We start from the raw sequence: 14,424 nt of genomic DNA on the forward strand, positions 1-14,424 counted from the left end.
TGTGTTCCCTTGTTTTTTTAAAGGCTTCCAAATTAGGAAATAACTCACTCTCATTAACTTCAGAGATTTAAAGCACATTAAACATCAAGGAGATCTGTCTTTTTTATATATATATATAACTAAACCTGTTAAGAGTAGTTGTGAAATCCTGAGTGTACTTCTTTAGTTTTTAAACTAAACTTTGAAGCTTGATGTCCTTAGCAGTTCTCTTATTCTGTGTTTTTTCATTGTTTACTTTCTCTTTTCATAACTTAAAGGAAAAGTAATTAAAACCCTGTTCATTCTGCTTGAAAACAAATATGCTTCACTCAGCACCCAATTTTCAGATTTAAAACACTTTTGCACAAAGAATTGCTCTTGAGCTGGATGTTTTGGGGGTTTGAATTTTTTTGAAAGGAGAATTGTGTTACTTCAGTCCATATTCAAAGAGATGCTCTGAGGAGAGCAGGACACTGCTTCTCTTGTCTGACACAGGCAAGCAGGGGATGGCTGAAGACAAGCAGCTGCCTCACACTCTCTCTGGACATGAACACCCAGAGCTGGCTCCTGCTTTCCTCCCAGAAGCACTGGAAGGTGTACTCAGCCCCACAGGTCACAGCCCTGCACATGAGTTGGAACTAAAAGACTTCAGCCCAGTAAAATAATTTTTAAAAGTAGTTGAGGCCTGGACCTGTATCTGTGTTAGCTATGTGGGTTATGGAGGCAGCAGCCACTGGCAGGGGAGGAGAAGAGGTATTTAATCATCTCTTGCTGCTTTAAGGAATATGTTTAGTGCCTTTGTTTGACACTACCAACATAATTTTGCTCAGAATCTCAGGCTGAGCAGCATGGTGTGCTTTTTTGGGACCTGTGTACCCTCTCCCTATCACAACCTGCCTTGGTTTGGATGTTACACTTACATACCTGAGTTCACTAGCCTGCATTTAGTCTGTAATGTTCTTTGTGGCATGCTTAGTTCAATTGTATAATATTAATGAGAGTAAGAACTTGCATTTTAAAACCCCTTACTGTTGCAGGCTGTAAACTAGTAAGTTACAAAATATGCCACAATGCTTACTGTTTCTCAGTATAAGAAAACTCTGCACAGTTCCACCGTAGTTGAGTGAAACTGATATGTGTTTTTCAGAGCTGTTATGAGCTCTCATCTAACTAGTCTTAGGTACTTGTAAATAATACCAGAAAATCCTTTGCTTGTATTAATCAGAATGAAAAGGCAGGAGTCAAATGTTCACTTTTACAGTTTCAAGTGTTTTAATTGGTAAATCAAACCTTCTGTTCTTAAAATGCTACTTATATGTTATGTACTAACAGCTTTTATTTCTGCCTCCCTCCTATTCTCTCAGGCTATGAAAACTGCATGGTGTGGAAGAGCTGCTATTTTCTTTATGTTCTCTGTTTCCAGGCTGTTTTAAACTTGAAATGTTAAGGGAGCTTTTCTAATAACTAATGCTCCCACAGCTTCTCCATTGGTTTCCAAGCCTAGGATGTTCTCTTGGGGTTCTTTTGGGTCTAGTGGTGTGAGGCTGGGATTTGGAGAAGCATCTCTACCAGCTGTGAAGTGAAAAGGCTGAACTGGAGAAGCAGTGCTGGAGGAAACAAACCCGCTGTTTTGTACCTAGTTGGGAAGCTGATCTGATTTCACAGTTGATCCCAAATGCAGTCTAGTTCAAGGAGTCAGCTATAGACCTCAGTAATACCCACAGCTGACAATTCAGGAATGTAAACTTGTTGGATTTTACATTTCTCTTACTGTCCCAAGTGCAAGTGCCTGGGAGAATAAATGAACTCTAATGTGCCTTAAAGGCTAGTTTGAATAGTTGAGACCATAAAGGCACAAACAGATGTGCATTCATAGCCACAGTTCCTGGCAGAATCGCTGACTAGAAGCCTGCCATGTGAGGGTCCTTCAGCTCATCTGCCCCTGCAGCTTGCTGTGCTGCTGCAGAGTCTTTGTGCTAATTTGGGAAGTCTTCCTTCTGAGGCCTGGAGCTCATTGGCATAAAGCATTCCTTCAAACTGGACTGAAATCTATGTTACACCTTCCTGCTCTAGTCTTGAGCTCTTAAACAATGTAATGTGTTCAACATGTGAATGGCCTTACCTCAGAATGGAAACTGGCGGGTTTGTCCCCAGGTTTCTCTCTGTCTGGGAACAGTTGAGTCCTCTTGAATGTCTGGCTACTGATAGCTCCAAGGCTTTTATTTTTGTGTTGAGCTTTAGCTAACTATTATCACTTGGTTATGTTTTGGAATGCTTCATTCCAAAAGGAAAATTAAAAGTTACCTCACCTGTTCATTTAAAAATGGCTCTGGTCCTGTTTAAGTAGCAACTACTAAAGACTGAAACAAACCAACAGCTCTACACTGCTAGTACTGTGGAATTGTTTTCCAGATTTTTTATTTATTGGTTGGTGTGATTTATTTCTTGAAGCTAGTCCTGTCCTAGTAGCTAAGAGAATGCAGGACAATCGAAATAGTTACCAATTTAGGTCCTTGGGCAAAATAACAGAGAGGCTGCTACTTGGGATTACTTGACAAAATATTAGATGGAGGAAATACCCTGTCAAGTAAAGGTTTAGGAGAAGTCTGGTGGTCATGTTGAAAAAGTAAAAGTGAGGAAAGAACAGCTTTTGTCAGACTTCAAGACAGCAGAATAATGCAGAATCACTGTCATGTTATTTACAGCAATATTTTGCTCCAGTCTTCCTGTGACTGCTGCTTGAATCTGTGCTTCAATATCTTGATTTCGTGACTGAAAATCATTCCTGGTCAAAGTGGCAGGCAAGCCCAAAGGAGAAAAAGAAGTAATGAATTGTAGATAGAGTTTTCACTCACACTCTACCCTGGAGAATCCTGTTTGCCAAGAAAGCCGGGTGTACACAAACACCTCAGTAGGCCAACTGTTGTCATCTCAAGGGTTAAGAATGTAGCCTGTGCTTTAGCTGCTTTCACTCTTCAGTCCTTTCCTCTGACTGTGATACTGAGGAACTGAGAGAGAGGGACGTTAGCCTGCATAATTGTCAAACAAGTGGTCCCAGTGTTATTCTATGGGCAACCAATTGATGCAATCTGTGGCTCTGTCAACAAGTGGATCTGTTATCTCACAATTGGGAGAGATTAAGAACAAGTGGTCAATTTAGGGCAATTCAGGGAAGTGGTGCTTTGTTGTCTTATTGCAGTGTCTGAGCATGCCCTAACTCAAAATCTGGCTTCTGTGTTGTAGGAGTTTTCTGGTGTGGGATTTTTTTGGGGGGTTTTGTTTCATTTAGAATACATTCTTTTCTTTCACTCGACCATAATTTATTTCATTTTCTAGTTTGTAAGTCCAGTGCTACCTACATACATGTGGCAACTGGGAAAAATGTGACACAATTCTAATAAAAAGATACATCCATGTCAGCCCTTCCCTACTCACACAGTTCATGAATGAAGGATGGTTTCCCTCAGCAGTTGTGTGCTGGAAGTCATTCAGATGTGTTGCTATTTTTAAAGACAACTTTTGTAAGACAGAATCTCTGCCTCCTTATGTATATCTACAAACTATTTTCTTTTCATGCAGACTGAAACTTGTATGGAATGTAGTCAGACTTCAACTCATTCTGTTAGCAGCTTTCTTATTGACTTCTCTTTACCCCTACATCCTTCTTCAGAAAAGGTTTTTTAAAGGACTGTTGTCCCAGGGGTTGCTTACAGCATGCCTATGTATTTTGGCTGTATAAATTGTAGGGTTGGCTTGCAGTCTTGGGCACCTAAATTTAGATGCCAGGGTGTGAGCTCATTGCCTGTGTTCCCATTAGAGTCTGCAGAGACCTAGCCAGTGGACCTGAAGAACTGTTCACAGTTCACTGACTGAACACAGGTATCTGCTTTAGGATGAGCAGAATATACCATTGTTTTTAGTGGGAACATAAGCAGCTAGTTGATGCAAAAATGCCTGAATCTAGGTTTTACTATCTGTGAGCTGTATCTCACCTTAATGCTCTTTTTATCTCTACCAGTCAAAAAACTATTTTATGCTCTTTCACTGTTAAAACTCCCTTAGTGAGTTCTCTCCTTTATTATTTTCTTTTGAAAATAATAATAGTGGTTGAAATTTTTGAGCACTAAAAGCTACATTGTGATGTTAGCTGTCTGGAGCTTTCTCTAACAATCTAGTTTTCAGTTCTGTGGCACTCACAGACTGGTATGTTAGTTCAGCTGGGAACCAGGCTACCTGCCCTGCCCCATGTACTTTCCTTCAGAAGACCTTGGTATCAACCCGTCTCACTCAAGTCAGGTTTCTTGTGTCTCCTGCTGGGAAAGGAATGAGCTTCTTGCAATCTATATGCTATCTCAGAGTGTTGTGAGGAAACAGCAGTGAGGCTCTGCTGTTTTCTCTTGTTCAGTTGCATGTGCTGTCATAGATGGCCACAACTAGCTTTTAACTTAAAACGTTAATTTCTGTTGATTACTTAAGTTGTGCTTTTGTACTGAAATTGTGATCATAAATGAGACTGAGGCATTGGAGTGGGGAGGTTTAATAGTGGGAAAAGCTGCTTTGAAGCTTTGAATTGAGATGTATCTGTGAAGGACTATTTTTTTTTTAAATAGCAGTGAAGTTTCCAGGGCCTTGAGTTCAATGTGATTAGAGTAATTACTAGTTGTTTCAGATCAAGGAAGAATCTGTTGTGTAGCTGAGCAACTGAGACACAAAAATATCTTTTCTTACCCCCTTCTTCCTGTATAGTAGTAGTTGCCTTCTTGAAGGTCTCTCCATAGCCAGAGTGCACATCTTGGATTTTGCTATGTCCTCAGTATTCAGAGTGCTCAGTAACCCCGGGATGCACTCAGTACTTAAAGAGTGAAGTGGCTGGAGGGGGGGGGCAGCACAGGCAAGAACTGAAGAATGGTGCTTAAACAAATAGATACTTTTAGTTAAATCTCCCATAGTGTACAAAGTTATAGCTGAAATAGTTCCATCTTTTAGTGTTCATGTTGTACAGTGTTGTTTTACAGTCCTTTTGACTTCATTTATAGAAATGAATAGATTTATGTTAGAAAATAAGTAGGTTTGCACCATTGCAATAAACTAGGGGACCGTTGGAAAGCAGAGTAGACATCCTGTAGGAATTCAGTCTGTAACTGAGTTTTCTAAAATCTGATTCTGAGATGAAGTGATAGGATTGTTTGAACCATTCCTACAGGTGTAGATTTCTTAAGAGGAGATCAAGAGGGTTGGTATCTCAAACTTAATGCTGATTTTTTTCTACAGTGTCTTGTTTTGCAAATAGAAATAGAGGCAGCCTGACAAGTATCTTTTCTTCCTTTTCTTCTCTCCCATAACTGTATCAATGTAGTATCCATCTGCTTTGAAACATAACTTTGTATCTGGGCTTTTTTTGTGTCATAGCTTTTACTTGAGAGTTAAAAATTCCTATTAAAAATTACAGAGGAGATAAGTCTATATGCATAACTATATTAAAAGTTTTGCATTAATTTTTCCAAATTTCAATTGAAAATAAATAATTAAATTTCATGGACTAATCAATATATTAATCTATTTCTGTAGAAATCAAAATCTCTCGAAGTTATACAAGAAGCTCTGTGGAAAGTCACCATATTCCTTCAATGATCTGGAAATGTGATATTGGGTGAAAATGACCTATGCAGTGTTTTCTTCTGATTCTTTCATGTTAGTGTGAATTTTAAGAAGTCTTTAGGAAATACTTAAAAAAAAAACCCAAAACCATATTAAAGCAACATATTTTTAGCTGTTCCAAATACCCTTTTGAAGAATTCAAATCCATGTGATTGGTAGTTAAACTTATGAAAAGTAATATGAAAGAAACTGGTGATCTGAAAATAATTTGTCCTATATGTAGCAGTAAGTGAGATTATCTACTCAGAAGGAATGTTCACATGCTACCTTTTCATATTGACCTTTTGGGGATTTCAATTTTGAATAGCTTCTGGTAGAATGTAATTACATCAAACACTAGAAAGTCTTTCAGGCTGTAGTTGCTCACTGCTGCTAATGTGTGCATTCCTTTGAGAGGATGGTCCTGGAAGACACTGAAGTTCATGGTTGCCAGCTGATTGTGAGTTTCTAGGACTCTGAAATGTCTCCCTGTTGACAGGAAAATGCTGAGGAGGTGGTGTTGCAATTGTATATGTCACTAGAGAAGACCAAAGCTAGAGTATCATGCCTGCTTCTTGTACCAGCTCTTCAGAATTGTTGCCAGCATGATATACAGGAAAGATTGTATCTGTGTTCAAATTAAAAAACAAACCAGAGTCAAACAAATATAAAAAAACCCAACCAAAACTACCACCATCGCAAACAAGAAACAACCCCCAAAACCAGAACAACAAACTTATATTAAAATTTTAGCAAAACAGTGCTGAGAATAATGAAGCCTACTTTGAGTTTATCTGGACAAAGAGTAGGAAATATTTTGATAAGTCACAGAGGAAGGAAGCTCAGAGGAAGATGTGAAGCTGAAGTTGGGCAGTTCCAGCAGATAAAGGTAGATGTCTGTTGCTTCTCAGCAGTTACTTCTATCATAGCTTCTTCCTCATGTCAGATCTTAAAGACAGTTAAATTTGGGGAATTTACCAAACATTAGTTTGTGATGATCATAAATGAATTTTTAAAATGGGCTTAATAAGCCTTTTAAAATAGTAGTTTCTGGGTTAACCAGGAATCATGGACTTCTTGAGCTGATGGCTGAAACTTGTGTTCTGTGCTGCTCAAGGTGGCAGACTAGATCATCATGCTGGTATCTGTTTTTAACCCAGGGACAGGGAGGCACACATACAATTCTTTGCACATTTGGAAATTAATTACAGGCTAGATATAAAATTTCTGTATTTGTGTTCTGAGAAATGTTCCCAAATACTGATTGCTTAAGAAAAGTTGGGAAAAGCTTCCTCAGATGCAGTTTAGTTAAGATTACATGCATGCAACACATCTCTAAGTTTGGAGAATATATGCAACCTTTTTCAGAAATATTATTTTATGTGATAATTTGACTGTATGTCTTCTACACTTGGTTTATAATGAATATGCCTGCATCCCTCTCTCCTGGTAAAAGTACATTGCAGTGAAAGAGCTGGTGGGCAGCATTAGTGTCTGTGAGAGCTTTCTGCAGATAAGGCTCCTCTGGGTTATTTGCCCCAAGAGGTAAATTGTAAAATTAATTAATAGCTAATTCTTACACCACTTCCACTATTGAGTTCTGTGTGTAATCTGAACAGTTGAAGAAGGATGTTCTTGGGCTTATAACACAAGAACAACAGGTAAAACTCACTCTCAGGTAGAATGGTAGGTTATTTGCACTACTTATATTTTGAAATATCAGACTTCTGAGTTCTTGAACCATGCACCTGGCCATACTTTGGGGGCTGGGTGATGCTAGGTTCTCTTTATTGGTCACATGTGCAGCAGCTGCTCACAATAAGCTGGAGATGCTCTTGGTCTACACCTGATATCCCAAATTTCTTTCAACTAGATTGTTGTATTGAGAAGAAACATAGTTACACTCTACAATGTATTGGCTGCTGTTGGCTTCTAAAAGCTCAGCAAGGAGTGAGTGTACTGTTAACATCCTTCTGTTACAAGATGTATTTTATTGTTTACCCCTCAAGATATTTGAGCATTTTTTAAAGTCAGCTTTAAACATGGGATGCTGTTGACTGGAGTGGAAGGGGAAAACATGCGTTGCTGAAACTGTCAATGATCATTTCTGCTGATTATTGAATGGAGTAACTGACAAAAGTGACTGTTTTGATTCTTGCTCTTGTGCTGAGGCACCTTAAATCTCTGATATTGCCACTGGAAAGGCTTTGATTGCATTTTTTATAGCACTGTGTTTATGCAGTAATTTTGATTTATCTTCCAGAAGGGAAGAAAAGTAGTTGTGGTGTTTCAAGTGGATCAGTAAGGAGACAGGAACTCTGCTGGTCATCAGCATAACTGCAACTCTAATTGCCAGCTATATTGCAAAGCAATGATGATGATATGAAATTGTCATCTTTTTCCCATTCTTCTCTTGGATGCACTCTTCTGTAGGCTCTTGCTAGTGCATTGTAAGCCAGTAAATAATGGTTCTAACCTACAGTGCTGCAGTTCCAATGTTTGCTTTTTCTCTGAGGTGGTTTTCTGCTGAATATGTGTGCTCTTTGATTATCTACCCTGTGCTTCAGCATATCTAGGGTGCTTGGCCTTCTGGAAGCGCAGCCTAACATGAGCCATAATTGCACAGCTGGCAAAGGGCACTAGTGTTGGCCAGGATCAGTTTTGAAATGCTGGCAGCCGCAGGATCCTGTCTGCTTTCTCTGTTGCGCAGGAGTTGTCTGGAGGACTCTGCTTGGTGAACTCCAGGAGATTGCACCCCATGGGTCAACCAGTTTTATTGCATAGGGGCAAGAAATGTTTGATAACGTCACGTAATAGCATCCTCCTGTAAATTAAACAACAAGGGGGGTTGAGGTGGAAGAATTACCCGGGGAGGAATATCCATATGCAGTGCAATTCTTTCAATGTTGAATGTAGCTCTTTGCAGAAGTGAAAAGTTACAATCAGCCTCTACAAATCACTTTGCTGCAAGCAACATCGTTACTATGGTTCAGAAATTCTTTCCTAAAGTAGTGAAAGGAGTAGATTTTCCTAGTCAAGTCTAGCACAACCAACATGCATCATAGACTTTCCACAACTGCATCTTGCTCAAGTTGGAATCTCTACAGGAACTGTATGCTACTTTAATGTTTTAATTTTTTTACTTTGGGGAAAGTGGTGTTCTGCGCTAAAAAATTATTCTTTCAACAGTATAAACCAAAAATATATTCAGATGCTGGGTATTGTAGGGATTTTAAGTATTTGTTTTGTCCCAAGTGTAAGGACATAAGTGGCATGAAATTGTTTTGGGTTTTGTAAGTTGGTTAGTGTTATTTCTTCTTTTGAAGGATGGGATTGTTCTGGTGTATTCTAAATGCAGTAGCACGTATAGTTGAACTGAAGCAAGGCCACCAGTCTCTGTTGGTATAATTACAGCACTGAGATGTTGGTCAGGTACAGGGGCAAAAATCCGTGATCTATGCTAGAAAAACTCAAGTTTAGAACAGGCTGCATCTGTGTCATCCCAAACATTCTTCTGAGTCAACTTACTAGTTCTTTGTGGTTTTGTCTTTTTTTTTCTAGTTTTTGCATTCCCGCTCTGCTTTTTCACAGTTTTTTTTTTTTATTTATATTGCAAAGATAATAAAAGATGGATGTTTTTTGGGTTTGGGGTCCACCCTTTCTGCTTGTGGACCTGTGTGAGGTTTTTCCCATTTCTTTCCCCTTCTCCCTGCCCACTTAAACCTCCTTCCCTTTGCTCCAGTCCCCAACCTAACTGGGGTGTTTATCTCTAGCAGTGCTCTGGACCCAGTTTCTGGTGAAATAGGAACAAAGCTTCTGCTCACCATGCAAGTGTAGAAGATCTGTGTAAATTGCTAAATGTGATGAATATAACAATTACACAAACATGAAACTCAGCCTTGGTTTTCTTTTAGGATGGTGCTCTGAAGTTAAACTTATGTTTTTGGTGAGGTCAGTAATGACCTAAAACAGTCCTGTGCTGATCATGTACAGTTGTGTAGTATTTGTATGTGAAGGACTAGGGACAGGGACATCTGTATTAAGTAATATTTTTTTTGTAATGGGATTTGTTTCAACTAATTGAGTACCATCTCATTAGTTTTAACTGGTCATAAAAATGTTTCTTTTATTGTAAGAAGCAAACCTGTTGCTTACAACTTCAACATTTCAGTAGGGTTTTTTTGCTACTGAGTAACAGCAGCAAGTTCCTCCTGCCATCAAGATAAAAGTTTAAATACAAGTCTTGGTAACTTAAAATCGTCTCTTGTCCTGTGACTGAATTAACTGCTAACAACATTATCATACCTGCCAGTGATTTCCTTTGAGGTATATCAACCAACTTTTGGTAAAGAAAGAGTCCTGCTATAATGTCTGTTGGAATCTGGACAGCTGATCACCATTTTCCAGTGGTTGTTTTGAACCACCAAAGCAGCACTTACATGATATTGGACCATTTCACACCGGTATGGTTTGCACTTGCTTTAGTAGAGCTGTTAAGTCAAGTGAAGCAGCTGTAAATAAATTCAGCATTTTTTTAGGTAGGTTGGAAGAATTCCCTAAGGTTTAACTTCTGAAAGTTACCCATAAGGAATTTCTTTTAAATGCTTAGCAATGTTTTTGATACCATGAACTGTAACAGATTTTCTGTGTAGAAAGCAGGCAGCTGTCAGGCATGGTTTGGAAAGTTACAGTTTGTTAAGAGAAAAGAAAAAAAGAAACAGAAGTTTTCCTTGCATAAGATTTTCCTTTCCTAAAGCAGTTAGCACTACCATAGATCCAGCCCTCTGTGTCACCACCATGAGAAGCATGGAAGAAATGCAGTTTTTGTCCCAGTATATAGGAGTTTGGGAAAAGTCCCAAGAAGAGTCTATTTGGAGCATTGAGTCCCAAAACCAAACAAAACCCAATCCCCTCCTCCCTCCCCCCCAATTTTAAATGTGGTTAGAATAGATGAAACAAACCACAAAGCAAACTAATGCAAAGATGTCTGACAGTCTGTTTTGCAACTTATTTCAAAGTAAGATGTGTGACAATTAGCTGGTTCTAAGCTGTTCTGAGTCCATTGTTATGAGGTTTCAGAATCTAGGTATTCACATGTAGAAATAAATTTCACTGGTATTAGTTTCACTGCTTCTGATTCCAGGTCCCACGTACTATTGTTACATTAATAAATAGCTCAACCAATAAAATGTATTAGATATGGCTAGAGGCATTGTTAACAGCTTAGCTTCCACTGCTCCCATGGAGCTGAGATGAGAATGAAGAGCTCGGCTTATTTTGAAGATGAGAACACAACTTTGCTGCTGTACTTTTACCTATCCAAACCTGAAAGTTGTTACATTGTTGAGTTAGCACCTATTTGGGGATCGTCAAGCAACTGGCTGTTAAATTCTGTTTAAAAGGACCAGGCTTCTTGAAATGTTGCAATAAGAACTGCATAAACATGTTGTGCTGCCTTCATCCCTTCCTTCCAGCCTAACCATGGAGTGAGACAATCAATATCAGTAATTGTCTTCTATGATGCTATGTCACAAAAAACCTCAGTAGAGAGGTCCACCAGAGTTCCAGCTGCAATCCTGACAAACTGATCTGGTTATGTTTTGGCACTTCTGTGGTTTTTGCATGGATGCTTGTTCAGCATCACAAGAAGCACCAAAGAACGGTTTTTCAGACAATACAAATGTGGACATGGGTGGCCTCCTTGATGTTTTCAGCTCTTCCTCCAACTTGCTCCACTTAAATGAATGCTAGTGGGGACAGGGAGAGAGCAGACCGAAGGTAAATGAAGGTTGTGTGCTTCAGCTGGTGAGCTCCTAACGTTTTGAGCTGTAAGAATGGTACTTAGGCTTATCTTGAGTGGACATTCCTGTGGTTGATTTTTCTATTGTAAGTGGGCATGCCTGTGGTTGGTTCTTCTGTTGTGCTCTAAATGCTTTTAGTGGTATACTTAACAATTCAGACAACCTTTCTGCACAGAAATGTCTTCAGAAGCCAAATTTTGTAATTTACTACTATTACTGAAGCTCTTAGCTTTCCATTAGAAAAAGGGTATGCAATTCCAAGCATAGCATATCCCAAGGCAAGAGTATTTTCTACAGATAACTGCTTGGTCTTGTGTCAGGAGAGGAACATCTCTTTTGGGGCATCTCAGAACTAACTTGCAGCAAGGTCAGGAAGGCACTGTGGTTTATTGGTATTACCCAAGTAGTGCTGTGTAGTCCCTTGGGATCAGGATGGAGCTGGTAGAGTAAGTTGAACATCCTGAATCTGTTGCTGCATGCTGGTACATCTCATTGTACTGCAGTTCTGTTTCCTTATGCTCTTTGCCTCAGATAAGGGTGTTCTGAAGGTTTACAAAACAGAAGGGTTTATGCTGTTTTTTGAGTATTAGCCTGCCATTGTATTTGGACAAAAACCTTTGAAACCCAGCCACCTGTTCAAAGTTGCTTTGTGAAACCAGTTATTTCATATTTCCCCAAGTAGATATTGAAGCAGATACTACAGCATATTCCTGTGCTATGAACTACATATTGTTATGGCTTTAGTCACTCTTTCTGTAAGTCATCTATGAATGAGGAAATCCACCTTGTTAATGCCTCTAAATTTGATCATTCTCATAGTGTGCAATTCCTGTGCATTTCAAGTTCTGAAACTTAATGGCCTGTTCCCTGGTATGAAAGCATCCACTTTTTTTAGACTTTTCTCAATCATCATTGAATGTACTGAGAAGTAATTTATTGTTTTTCTTCAAAGGTGTCTGGCCAAGATGTGGGAAAAGTTCTTATCCTGATACTGAAACATGTCTTGTAAATCACCTGTTCATTGACCTGTGTGAAACAAGATGATTCCCATGGAAAAGCTTTTAGCACGATCTCTTGTGATTGTCACACCTGCTCTGTTAATATAAATCTTTAATTTTCTTTGTTTTGAATAAGAGATGTCTGCTGCTCTATGCAATTGACTCACTTTAAAGGCACTGTTTAGAAGGGAAAGAGTTTGGCTCAGTAAAAAGATTTAATTGTGAAGTACAGAAAACTTGTCTGTGAAGCTGTGGATGAGGGAAATGAAGTTGCTGTTCCAGCCATCCATCGATACCTCATCCCAAAACACTACTGCACTTCAGAGGAAGTAGGAACCAAAGGTGAGACAGTAGTGTATTGGAAACTCATCCTGACTGCATTGGTTTCAGAGGTGTTGGCAAGAGGCACAGCCGGGTGCCTTGACTGATATAACTATGGCAGTAAAACTTCCCTGAGTCACTTAGGAGTTTATATTGACAAACTCTGATTTTCCTGTAACACACTTGGAGATATTCAGATAAGCCAGTATATGTTGTTAGATCTGTCCTTTTCCTAGGCAGACAGTGCAAATCATCACTTGGCTGACTGTATGGAACTGGCAAAGCCCTTCAATTACAGATCTTATGCTGCAGAGTGGAATGGAATTCTTGAGACCCATGGAATGTGGGCTTCCTCACCCATGAATCTGAAGGGTGGTGTAGCATGACCTCACTTCAGTGTTGGTGCATGGTGGCTCCAGTGGTTGTCTAACACAAGAACTGAAGGCTTAACCTCTTGTGATTTTGGAGAACCAGGCTTTTCTCCTCAAGCCTGATGAACTGTTAATTCCTTATCAATTTAACTTCTGCTGTGTCATGCCCTTTATTTTAACAGCCGTGACTCACTGTATGGGCACCAGTGTGAAATGCTGAGTTCAAGTCAAAGCCTTCCCTCGGTCATGGCCGTGCTCCGGCATTGGGTTACTCACGAGAGGAAGGGCGTGGAGGAAATGTGATACAGCTTGACAAATGGCCTGTAACCCTTTTAGCCTGAACCTGCCAGAACATACACACATAGTCAAGGCCATATGCTGCCTAAAGATTATTCTATATATGAAAAGAGAAGAGCAGCTGGCAGACATAGCTAATACAGGGGAGTTCATGGAGTTGAGATGTCCCAGGCCTGAAGCTTCAGGCTTCTGGGAACCAGCCTACTTGCTGGTTCTAAATTTTGGGGGTTTTAATAAAAGGAGAATAAGACAAACAGGAAAAAAAGTAGCAGAAATTCTACTTCAAGTACAGGTGGTTGGTGCAGTGCTTTTTTTGTGGAAATAGTACAAAAGCAGAATGAAAAGATACCTATACAAATGTAGAGACCCATAACATGTTTGAAGATACAATATAATGCCTCAGTATGAAAGAGCAACCCTAAGCAAGAATGAAAAGCTTTGGAAAAAGATCTCTTCTACTTCTTGGCTCACTTTGGCTTTGTATTTTTCTCTTGTAAACCTCACAGTTTAGTATTTGAGTACTATCTTTTTTTTTTGCAGCTAATAGTAAACCATTCTCAAGACAAGCAGATCCATGTTCCTAAGTCTCTTGTAAGGACCTCCCATCTCTGTGATGCATTGAAGAAATAATACTAAGCATTATGACTACATCCTATGACAGCCTCATTTGCCATCATTCTAGACAAAGAGCAGCAAAGGAAGTGACGTTATTAGGGGGGGACCAGAAAAGGAATGGAAGAAGGAGCCACATTCTCAAAAACATTTATTCTGTGCATTTTGCAACCATTTTCCCTGCTTTTACATGGGCTGAAGATGTTTCTGTGTAACCACTGTTTTTTTGTAAGTTCATCCCTTGTTGTTCCCACTGGGCCTTCTCCTCAACTGCTTATTTGCTTCTGTCTCATACTGTGAATGAAGAAGAAAAGAAGATAAAATTTCCAGTGTTTGGAGTAGACTCAGCCAGGGATGGCCTTGGGTTGTCTTCCAAAGCAGGCAGTTGTGCTGCAGTGAAAGGAGAGC

At 39.4% G+C, this 14,424-nt stretch overlaps 1 protein-coding gene across 1 annotated transcript in view; it reads left to right on the plus strand.

Annotated features, from left to right (window-relative positions):
• Positions 1–14,424, plus strand: part of ZEB1 (zinc finger E-box binding homeobox 1) — a 119,040-nt gene that overhangs the window by 17,563 nt on the left and 87,053 nt on the right. The window lies entirely within an intron of this gene.

Source organism: Geospiza fortis, unplaced genomic scaffold, assembly GCF_000277835.1.
Source record: "Geospiza fortis unplaced genomic scaffold, GeoFor_1.0 scaffold75, whole genome shotgun sequence".
Taxonomy (NCBI): Eukaryota; Metazoa; Chordata; class Aves; order Passeriformes; family Thraupidae; genus Geospiza; species Geospiza fortis.